Source organism: Leptonychotes weddellii, chromosome 12, assembly GCF_054177405.1.
Source record: "Leptonychotes weddellii isolate Sample4059 chromosome 12, ASM5417740v2, whole genome shotgun sequence".
NCBI classification, from domain to species: Eukaryota; Metazoa; Chordata; class Mammalia; order Carnivora; family Phocidae; genus Leptonychotes; species Leptonychotes weddellii.
Window position 1 is genome coordinate 10,096,699 of NC_138380.1, and position 12,661 is coordinate 10,109,359.

Here is a 12,661-nt window from a genome sequence, read left to right on the forward strand (position 1 = left end):
GGCAGGTCTTATCAAGATGAATCAAATTTTTATCAGAGGACATCTACTTTATGATCAGAAAAACAAATCCCTAAGCAATAAAACCAGATGATCTACTTTTAGCCTGGTGAGAATACCCACAGGTGTCAGGACATGAGCCTCCTAGTCACTGCCCTCCCTTCCTGCCTGGAAAGCATCATCATCTGCATTTAGAATGCTAGTCTCCGGGTGCCTGGGTGGCTCAGTCGTTAAGCGTCTGCCTTCGGCTCAGGTCATGATCCCAGGGTCCTGGGATCGAGCCCCACGTCGGGCTCCCTGCTCGGCGGGAAGCCTGCTTCTCCCTCTCCCACTCTCTCTGCTTGTGTTCCCTCTCTCGCTGTCTCTCTCTGTGTCAAATAAATAAATAAAATCTTAAAAAAAAAAAAAAAGAATGCTATCTCCATGCCCTCTGTAAGACCAAGCCACCTGTAGTCTGTTCCCTGAGCAATTTCTCCTCTTATCATCTTCATCCTCAGTGTCTCTACTGTGCCTCTAGTTCTGAGGCCAGTGGTGGTGTACTTTACGTGCAGAAGGAGACTCACCTTCTATTAAGTATTTCATTTGACAAAACACTGTGTCCATTGTCATAAACTACTCACAGTCTCACTGCAGGACTCAGGATTCATATAACCTGGAAAAGGCCCAGATTTTAGAGAAGGAAGACTTCAGTAAGTTCCCAAGCTCTGTCTGGTGCACGCTCTATAACCTGGTGTCATAGTCACCCTCTCAAGCCTCATCTCTGAAGTGGGATTAATAATAGCTGCCTTTCAGGATGGTTGTGAGGATTCAGTGAATTAAGAAACACGCTCAAATACCTAAAACACTTTAATTATTTTCACATCCAGCCTCCACACTATGATATATGAGTATGATGTCATGAATATTATTCCCAACCAGTGAAACTGACCTAGCATCCATCATTATGGTGCCTTACTCCAGATCATGTACATTGTCCCAGTTGTATGAAGTATTGGCATTTTAACTCATGTTTTTACCTACTTCCTCCACCAAACTGAGACAGCATCATCATGATCAACTGCCACATTTTATAAATTTAACATTTATACATTTAATAAAACAGGTACTAGAGATTGAACTGGCTCCACCAATAAGAGATGTGATGCAGATAAAATGCATCATTAGATGATCAATCTTAAGGAGGTTTTAGGAGAATCAACCAGAATAGTTTGCGTAGTTCTTCTTTGGGATAGAAGTCCCTTGTCTCATTTTTATCCAAACCTCAGGCTTCTATTAAAGAGTTCCAACTCTGTTGTTCATTCATCCATTTATATAGCCAGCATTTATGGATTATATTCTATATCCCAGGCATTATTTCTTATGCCAAGAAAATGATTTCCAAAGACCTGAGAATTAAAAGCACATAAACATCTCCAGTAACAAGACCTGGAAGGAATTACAAAAACCGAACAACTGTTGTAGGAAGGGGCTGTGATATTGAGTTTCACTGGAACCCCGGGATCTTACTGCCAGTAAATGCAGCGTGACCTTGGCATATCCTTCTACCTCTTTTTCCCTCTGAATAGAAAGTGCTGGAGTAGAACATCCTTGTCCTCCTTTAGGCTGTAGGCCATTGAGAATGGTTTTCAGTCTACAGTGATCCCCATATAAAGTCAAAGTCATCAGAGATGCATTGAAAAGAATGTTGTACAAATGGTCATACCCTGAAGTGTCTGCATGCTCCAAATTCCTTGACTTGAAAACACCCTTGTGAAACCTGAATTGACAAACATTACACACTGATAACGATTTATATTCCCTTCATTTTGAAAGATCATGAAAGGATATTACACACAAAAAAGTCTTTGAATTCCAGATCATTAAAATTTCAGAATTTTGAAAATTGAGTAATCTACTTGAAATTAGCTGAAATGAAGAAAGAAAACTGTCAGTTTATGGGAGATAATCATAACTATTACTTGCCAAGCAGTTTGGAAAACAAAAAATCTGAGTGGATATTAATTATAAGCTTATTTATAACAAGGATCCACAAATCGCTGGAGGTCATTGCTTGTTACATGTTAGGAATTTTCAGAATGCTAACTATGGAATTTTATGTCAGGATCATGGCCAGGCGTGGTGGGGGTAAACATAGGACCTAACTCCTACTCCACCATTCTCACTTCATGCTTAGTTATGTAGACTACAATTGCATTAGTTGGTTCTCAAAAAATAAACAAGATGTTTTAGAGAACGAATCCAAGTGGGAAGACAGGGCACTTTAGAAGAGTTAATTGCTAAATCACAATTCAGATCTCTTTCTCTTTTTATGAACATTTTCCTCTCTTCAGTTTCAAAATACATGCTTGTTGAAAAATAACTGAAATAATCCAGAAGTATGCAAAGTAAAAAGTAAAAGATCTTCATCTCCACTTCTCCCTCTGCCCCAACTAATTCGTTCTTTTCCCCAGAGTTTGGACTCTATCTTTTCTGACTTTTCTTCCGTGTGCATGTGTGTGTGTGTGTGTGTGTGTGTGTGTACATACGGGGGAGGGGGTGGTAGACCTGGGGAAGAAGAAAGAGAAACAGAGAGAGAGAGAGATCTGCAACTTGATTTTTCACTTAATGTATCTTGAACATTTTTCCATGTGCACCTGATAAACGTACATCATCTTTCAGAATAGCTGTATAGCATTCCACAGTTGGATTGTTCCATAAGTTACTTAACCATTCACCTATTAGTACACAATAAAGTTATTTTCTAATTTTTCTCCTATACATAAAGATATAACGAATATCCTTTCACTAAAACCTACACAGGCTCGATATATACCTATTCGTTTTAAATACTTGTCAGTTTCCTTTTAGAAACTTACTTTGGAAATCTTCAAACATATACAGAAATAGAAATCAGAACGGTGAACAAACATGTACCCATCACCCAGGTGCCACAATTACCAACTCCTGCTAACTGGTCTCAACTCATCACCTGCCCTTTCCCTCCCTCTTCCAGTTTGTTTTGAGCAAGTCCCTGACAGTGCATCATGCCATCCATAAAATAGTGTATCTCTAAAAGATTAAGGTCTGATCTTTAAATATAACCACAATGCTGTTATCACATACTTTCAATAGCATTATTTTTTCTGACCTAGCAAAATATCAGTAACAGTATCGTTTTTTGAGAGCATTCTGTAAATTCTGTTATGTACGTATGTCTAAACTTACCCTTTAGATCAACTGGATTATTCATATTTTCCATAAATTACTTAATTTTTATATACTTGATCTAAAAGAGAGTTCTAAAACAATTGTTCTGTACTCCCACTGTGATTTTAGAACTGAATTGGTTCTTATTTTCCATATTTCAAAGCTATATTTTGGTATCCTAAAAACTCATGAATTTTTTCATGGTGTGTATGTTTTGTCAGTCTAGCATATCCCTTCTTGCAACTAGTATTTTTCACCTTGAACTCTATTTTGTCTAATACGGTAATAGCTATTCCTATTTTTTTTGTTTTGTTTTGCTTCTTTGTTGATCCTTTTACTCTGTCTTTCTGTATCTTTTCCAAAAGATTTGTCCCTTACTATAAATCTGATTTTTTAACCTAACAGAGAGCCTCTGCCATTTACAAGGGAAATAATCCATTTATATAATCGAGAAAATTGATGCTCTAGTTGCTATCATTGTACTCGATATTTTCTGTTATACTTTCTTGTTGTTTCTTTTAAAATTTTCCCTTTCCAGTGCTCGCTTCAGCAGCACATATACTAAAATTTTCCCTTTCTGCCTTTTGCTCCATTGGTTGAGTTTCTTTTTCTCTTTTCACTGTTTAGAAATTACACATTTTTCTATTCTTCCTGCAGTTCTCTTTCATTTTTTTCCCCAGATCTTTATTTAAAATTTTTCACATTTATGGGAGCGTTGCAAGAATAATGTAATGATGACCACACCCTTCACCTAGATACCTCAGTGGTTAGATTTTCTCACATATACTATGTAAACACATAGGAATAATTATTTTGCCTAACCATTTGAGAGTAAGATATAGACAAAGTAACACTTCACATCTAAATACTTCAGCATGTATCTCCTAAAAACAAGGGCTTTTTCCAGCATAACCATAATACAATGATCTCAAAAAATGTGCCATTGATACAATACTATTATTTAATGTCCATGTTCAGATGTCTGCAATTGCTCAACAATGCCTTTTTTAGATTTTTTTAAAAAATATAGGATCCAACCAAAACATTTGCCAGCTTTTCTTATCTTTCAGGACCTTAGTGTTTTTGAAGCATCTAGCCCAGTTGTTTTGTGGAATGCCCCTCAGTTTGGATTTGTCTAATTGCTTTCTCATGATTATACTCGGTCCAGACATTTTTGGCAAGAATACTACATAGGTGAAATTGTGTTCATTACACTGTATCAAATCGGGGAGGCATGTGATGTCAGTTTTACTGTTACCGGTAATGACAGAGTTAGCCATTTAGTTAAACTGGAGTTAGTCAGATTTTCCTATTGTAAGAGCCTTTCCCGCTTTGTAACTAGTTTAATCTATGGTGTGACAATTTGAGAGTAGTAACGTCCTGTTCACCAACAACCTTCTACCCACTGGTTTTAGCATTAGTTGATGATCTGTGCCTGAGTCAATACTTAAAAAATCAGTTACTTCTACTGCTCTTGGGTAGCTCCTCTTCCTTTCTTAAAGATTCACGTGAAATGTCACCTCCTCCAGCGCCTCCCATTCTGATATGGATGCCTCTCTTCTGTGCACCTGTAGCGACCTGACCTTCTAGCTGGGTGTAGTTCTGCTTGTAGGTTTTCTGCTCCCAGAATGGGTTGAGATCCTTCTGTCAGGAAGAGCTTTCCTTCCGCACCCCCACAACATTTGTTGTTTATTTGGTGGTGGTTTTAAAATTTTGTTTTAGTCTCACTCTGTACTCACGTCATGGACCTTTTAAAAAAAAAATCAAATGTGTTATAATTCATTTATAGTCAGTGTTTTTTGAAGGTCATCTTGTCACAAATTTGGCAAGTGAAAGCCCTATTAAGCTGACTGCCAGATGATTTGACATGACCAATCATTTTTTAGTATTTACTCAATGTCTGGTACAACAAGGTGTTGCAAGTTTATCTTGTCCTTTTCTAGTCCAAAACCTGGATTCAGCCATATCTTCAAAGATTCCTAGCTCCTTTCAGTGGTGAATAGTATTTAGAAACCAGGATCACCTCAGTGTGCTCATTGCTTTTGGACTGTCTTCATTCCTGGGCTCCTCAGAAGACAGCCAGGAAATATTTATTTTTTAATAAGTTCATACTGATACCTCCAGTTTAATCCAAAACTACAGGGTTTCTTCTTCTCTTTCCCTCATTCCTGATTTGTATCTTCCATCTCCCATAATGAGAATACTGGTTTCCTCAACTTCAGTATTTACTCATTTGCTCAATCCTACAGTGCACACAAAATAATTTCATGATTACTGTCCTCATACTACTTACTATCAACAGCATAAATAATAAGTTTTAAAGATTTCTCTGTATTTAGTTTTGTCCTCAGAATATACTGCCCTGAACATAGAAAGTCCGAGTACTGTGTTCAAAAGGTACTTGGATTGTCTGTCTGTTTTTCATTTGGCCCTACTTTTATTTAATGTGGGGTTTTACCCATATTTATATATTTAATTTTACTTTTTGAATGTATAAACTATTAGCATGGTTACAACAGCAGAGTACACATTCTTTTTAAGTGTACATGAAACATTCATGAAAGACCATATGCTGAGCCATAAAATGTCTCAATAAGATTAAAAGGATTAAAATCATACATAGTATGTTCTGATCACAGTAGTATTACACTAGAAATCAATACCATAAACCCTCTGGAATATCTAGATATTTGTAAGTTAAAAAATACATAAATACCCTGCAAGTCAAAAAAGAATTACAAAGGAAATTAGAAAATATTTTGACCTGAATAAAAATGAAAACACAACATGTCAAAATTTGCGTAATGCCGTTAAAGTAGTGCTTAGAGAGAAAGGTATGCCTTTAAATGCTCTTATTAGAAAAGATTAAAGTTGGGCGCCTGGGTGGCTCAGTTGGTTAAGCGACTGCCTTCGGCTCAGGTCATGATCCTGGAGTCCCGGGATCGAGTCCCGCATCGGGCTCCCTGCTTGGCAGGGAATCTGCTTCTCCCTCTGACCCTCCCCCATCTCATGCTCTCTCTCATTCTCTCTCTCTCTCAAATAAATAAATAAAATCTTTAAAAAAAAAAAAAAGAAAAGATTAAAGTTTAAATTCAATGACCTAAGTTTTCCACATCAAGAAGCTAAACAAAAAATGAAAACCTCATCCAAAATATGTGGAAGGAATAAGAAGATAATAAAGGTGAGAGCTGAATTCAATGAAACAGGAAATAGAAAAACAATAGGTAAAATCAGTAAAATCAAAAGCTGGTTAGTTGGAAAAAAATCAATAAAAATGATAAATCTCTCTCTATATATTGATCACAAAAACAAGAGAGATAATACAAATGATAAATTCTAGGAATGGAATATGGATGATTAATACAGATCCTACAGGCATTAAAAGGATAATAAAAGAATATTACAACTGTATGCCAATGAATTTGACAAATGAAATGGACAAATTTCCAGAGAGAGGCAAACTGCTAAAAATTGACGCAAGAAGAAACAGAAAATAGGTGTTAAATGAGTTGGAACTATAATTTAAAACATCCCAATACTAAATACAATGTGGTTTCCTGGATTGGATCCTAGAAAATGTTGGTGGGAAAACTGATGAAATTTGTATAAAGTCTGGAGTTAATAGCATTTTACCAGTTTTAACTTCTTAGTTTTGGCAAACATACCATGATTGTTAATATGTTAACATTAGGAAAACTGGGTGAAGGGCTTATAGAACTTGGTACTATACATGCAATTTTTATGGTTTTTTATTTTAAAATAAAAATTTTATTTAACATCAACAATAATGCAAAAAAAAAAAAAATCCCAATAAGGAAAACTTCAGATCCAAATAGTCTCACTGATGAATTTTATCAAACATTCAAAGAACAAATAATACACTAATCCTACATAAACCCTTCAAGAAAATAGAAGAGGAGGAAAATTTTTGCAACTTGATTTATTAAACCAATATTTCTCTGATGCCAAAGCCAGAGAAAAACATTCCCATAAAACTACAGAACAATATCCCTCATGAACAAAGATGCAAAAATTCTTAATAAAATATTGTAAAAAGAATAAAAGTAATATATAAAAAGGATACTACATCATGACCAAGTATGGCTTATCCTAGGAATGCATGGCTGATTTAACATTCTTACATGGAAGTAATTCACCAAATTAACAGAATGAATGAGAAAACCATATAATTCAATATATGAAGGTGCATACACAAACACATGCAAGCATTTGACAGAATTCAATACCAAATCATAATATTTTATTTAGAAATAAAAAGGAACTTCTACCATATGATGAGTCATCTTTAAAAAAGCTATAGCTAAGAACGTGCTTAATGGTGAAATACCCCAAGACTGAAAATAAGACAAGGAAGGATACCTGCTCTCATTGCTGTTATTCAACATTGTACTAAAGGTCCCAGCCAGTGCAGTAAGGCAAGTAAAAAAAAGGCACAGGTATGAAAAGTTAAGAAGTAAACCTATGCTGACTTGCAAAAAACATGATCATCTATGTAAAAGATTCTTTAAAACTACAAAAAAGCACTATAATAATTGAATTAGCAAGGTTGCAGGATACAAGGTCATATACAAAAATTAATTTTTATATACTAGCAGCCAGAAATTGGTAATTGAAATTAAAAATACAATATCAGTTAGAACAGGACACAAAATTGTGAAATACTAATGAATCAAGTTAATAAAATTTATTATGAGACCATATCCTGAAAACTATAAAATGTCACTGACAGAAATTAAGACCTAAAGAAATGGAGAAATACACCACATTGATGAATCAGAACACTCAATATTTTTAAGATGTCAGTTTTCCCCCAGATGACATAGATTGAACGCAATCCCAACCAAAGTTCAAATGGACTCTAAAATTAATGCACATGAAAGGAACTGACATAATCTAATTTAAATACTTATTAGAAAGCTAAAGTAATCAAAATACTGTGGTATTGGCATGAGGACAGGCATACAGATCAGTGAAACAGACTATGTGGTTCAGAAATAGACTCACAGATCCATGCTCAATTAGTTTCTGGCAAAGGTGCCAAGGTAATTCAGTGAGGAAAAGATAATCTTTTCAACATATGGTTCTGGAATAAATGGACACCCTTACGGAGAACAAGTGAATCCTGATGCTTATCCCACTCCATACAAAACAAATTATTGAAAAGATCTGAACCTAAATGCAAAGGCTAAAATTCAAAAACTTCTATTTTTTGTTTGTTAAAAACTTGTAAATGAAAGCACAGGAGAGATTATCTGTGATCTTAGGGTAGGCAAAGATGGCCTAGATAGGACACAAAAAGTACATAGGCCATAAGAGGAAAAGACTGATAAATTGAGCTTCATCAAAAAATTTTTAAATAACTTCTGCAGTTCAATAGACAATATTAAGAAAACAAAAAGGCACAAGCTACAGACTGGAAAAATTATTTGCAGTGCTTAATCTGACAATGGACTTGCATTCAGAATACATAGAGAATTCTTACATCTCAATAAGAAGATCAACAATCCAGTAAAAAAAATAAAAGGATAAAATATTTTAACATACTTCACAGAAGATAAACGATAAAAGGCCAATAAGCCCATGAAAAGATTCTCAACATCGTTGGTCATCAGAGAAATGCAAATTAAAATCACAATTAGATACCATACACCCCCCACTAGAACAGTTCCTAAAAAGACTCAGAAAGTGTTGGCAAGAATGTGCAACTGGAACTCTTCTGTTACTGTTGGGAATGTACAATGATACAATTACTTTGGAAAACAGTTTGGCAATTTCTTATAAATTTAAACCTCCTCTTACCATACCACTCAGCCATCTCATTCCAAAGTATTTATCCAGAAGAAAGGAAAACATGTCCACACAAAAATTTTGTGCATGAATGTTCATGGCAGCAAACCCCAAACTGGAAGCTACCCAAATGTTCACAACAGATGAATGGATGAACAAAATGTGAAATATCTACCCAGTGGCATACTACTCAGCAATAAAAAGGAATGGATTACTGATAGGCTCAATAACATGGATGGCTCTCAAAAATGTATTCTGAGTGGGAGAAGCCAAACACGAGAGAGTCTATACTTTATGATTCCATGTATATGAAACTTTAGAAAAGGCAGATCTCATCTACACTGAAAGCAAGCACGTTGGTGGTTGCCTGGGGACTGGAATGACTGAAATGGGGCAAAAGGTAGCTTTCTGTGGCAACGGAAATGTTATATATTTTTATTGTGATTATACAAGCGTATAAATGTAACAAAATCTCATCAGGATGTACACTTTAAATGCATTTTACCACATGTCAATGAAGTTGATTTTTCAAAATGGCGTGTTCAACACAGTATTGGAGGAGAACGAAGTTGGGGGACTGACACTAGCTAAGGCTAACCATATAGCTACCATAATCAAGAGTGGTATTTGTGAAAGGACAGACTAATTGAACAGAATGGAGAGCCCAGAAAGAGACCTACATAACTATGGTCATATGATCTTTGACAAAGGAGGAAAGGCCATACCATGGAGAGAAGAAAGTCTTCAAAAATGATGATGGAACTGGACATCCACAAGCCAAAAAATGAATCTAGACACAGACCTTACAGCTTTCATAAAATAACTCAAAACAGATCACAGACCTAAATGTAAAACAGAACTATAAAACCCCTAGTAGATAACAGGAAGTAAGCCTAGATGACCTTGAATACAGCTATGACTTTTTAGATACAATACCAAGGATCCATGAAAGAGATAATTGATAGGCTGGGCTTCATTAGAATTAAAAACTTCTGCTCTGCAAAAGACAATGTCAAGAGAATAAGAAAGCAAGCCACAGACTGGGAGGAAATATTTGCAAAAGACATATCTGATAAAGGATTATTATCCAAAATATACAAAGAACTCTTAAAATAACGGTAAGAAAACAATCCAATTTTAAAAACGGTCCAAACACCTTAACAGACACCTCACCAACAAGATGTACAGATGTTAGATAATCATATGAAAAGACGCTTCACATTATGTGTCATCAGGGAAATGCAAATACAATGAGATGTCACTAAACTGAAAATCCAAAACACAGACACCACCAAATGCTGATGAGGACTTGGAGCATCAGGAACTCTTGATTCATTGCTGATGGGAATGCAAAGCGGTACAGCCAGTTTGGAAGACGGTTGAGCTTAAACTAAACTGCTCTTACTATAGGATCCAGCAATCACACTCCTTGCTATTTATGCAAAGGAGTTACACCCACACAAAAGCCTGCACACAGATGTTTATATCTGTAGCAGCTTCGTTCATAATTGCAAAAACATGGAAGCAACCTAGATGTCCTTCAGGAGGTGAATAGATAAGTAAATTGTGGTACATTCAGACAATGGAATATTATTCAATGCTGAAAAGAAATGAGCTAATAAGCCATGAACAGACATGGAGGAACCTTAAATGCATGATCAATGCATGATTCCAACCAGATGACATCTGGAAAAGGCAAAACTATGGTGACAGTAAAAACCTCAGTGGTTGCCAGGGGTGGGATGAGAAGATGAATAGGCAGACCAAGAGTATTTTTAGGGCAGTGAAAATACTCTGTGTGATACCATAATTATAGATACATGTCATTACACCTTTGTCCAAACCCACAGGATGTACAACAACAGGAGTGAACTCCATTTATCACTATTACTTCCTTGGGTGTTGGTTTTCTCAGGTTAGTTTGGTGCTTCTCTTTCGTGCTGTTACTTGTCATCAAATATTTGGCGATTCTTGTTTATGTAAATGTTAAATGGCATTGGAATTCTAGATTGATCATTATTGGTTACTGAAGTGTATTTTCTCAGTAATAATTATCTCCGTATTTTCTCAAAATCCCTATTCTTTTTTTCTTGATCTTTTTCTCTCACATATATGCAGTTACAGAGTTTTCTGTGCTCATGGGTTTCTGATCAGTTTGATTCCATTTGATTTATATTTTCAATAAATTTCTCACTAGCCCAGTTTACTGATTGTGCCCTTTACACAACTCAGTGCAATCATGGATTTATTCTGATTTTAAAGCTTTTGTTTCATTTCAGAAGAGAATGGGAAAGAAAAGTAAAAATCCAGTTCAGATTTTTTTCAGTTTATGAACAAAAATTTATCTTCCCCAGCACATAAGTCATGGTTATTAGAAATAACAGATGCCTGAGGGTTTCCCCCCTCCTCCGGCTAAGCATGAGCAGGACCTCACCTAGGGTCATTGTCATTGTCTAGATGAGATGCTAGTGATTCAGTGTCTGGGCCTCAAGTTTGCACATTCAGTATCACCCACCTAATCATAATAGCTAATGTATAAACCGTGATGCCAATGTATTAATCTAAAACACAGTAGCTTACCTTTTCACTGACTTCACTTGTCAAACAATTAATTGCATGAAATTTATAAACAGAACTCCTTATTATGAGAATCAAAACACATTTTTCATTTAATTTTGTATACAGGTATAAAGTAACAAAAACTCTTATTTATTTATTTTTTTTATTATTATTATGTTATGTTAATCACCATACATTACATCATTAGTTTTTGATGTAGTGTTCCATTGATTCATTGTTTGTGTAAAACATTTAAAATTAATATTGTTAATTGTAGAATCACCAAATTAAAGATAGACTGTGCAAGCTATTCCTTGAGAAATAGATATGTCACAGAACTAGAACATTCTGCTTGGCCTGGCCCCTGACTTCCTTGTGTAGGCAGATGATCATCAGAAGCAAGATTATCATCACAAGGCGGTTTGGTAAACTTGGAATCAGAGCGAGAAGAGCTAGTTGAATGATTTCAGTGGTTAGTGCTTCGAGGAGCAGGAGAGTCACTAGTAAGGTGATACCTTTGTCTTGAGGAAAGGATCGTACCTACTAAGAGCACCACAGTCTCCCATCAGTTACCTGGAGTTTTTGCAGCCACAGAGAGAGAGCACAAACACAGACACACAGTGATGTCTACCTGACTCCCGTTTTTCAGTGTTTGCGTGCATTGCCTCCTGACCATATAGTTGCCAACCTTTACCTAACAAAAGTGGCATAACCAGCTCTGGGGTCTCCAGCTTTTAGAAGTCACTCTACCCTTCCCCCCTAATGATCCCACTAGGTACCCAGGACTGCATCTCCCGTTTGGGGGATATGGGTGTCCTGAGGTCTTACAGGGGTTTGATGGTCACAGACAGGTCCGGATAGACTGAGAAACACCTTATAGCATGGATATTTGGCTCCTGTAAGCCAGCAAGGAATGGGTGGAGTGTTGGGTGCAGACAGTCAATCCTTTTGGGTTCAGGTAACAAGAGGGTCTCTACTAGAGTTGAAGCCAGCCAGCTCCCCTGCCCCACCTTTTGAGATAAGAGTGATTCTTCAACGGTGCCACCAACTCAGCCCTCCGCTGACTTTACTTGAAAATTGGCTGCATGAAATGTATAAATAAGACTCTTTA

At 36.2% G+C, this 12,661-nt stretch overlaps 1 protein-coding gene across 3 annotated transcripts in view; it reads left to right on the top strand.

Moving 5' to 3' along the window:
• Nucleotides 1-12,661, top strand: part of LOC102743453 (TRPM8 channel-associated factor 1) — a 36,209-nt gene that overhangs the window by 13,028 nt on the left and 10,520 nt on the right. The gene's annotated exons all lie outside the window — the stretch shown is intronic.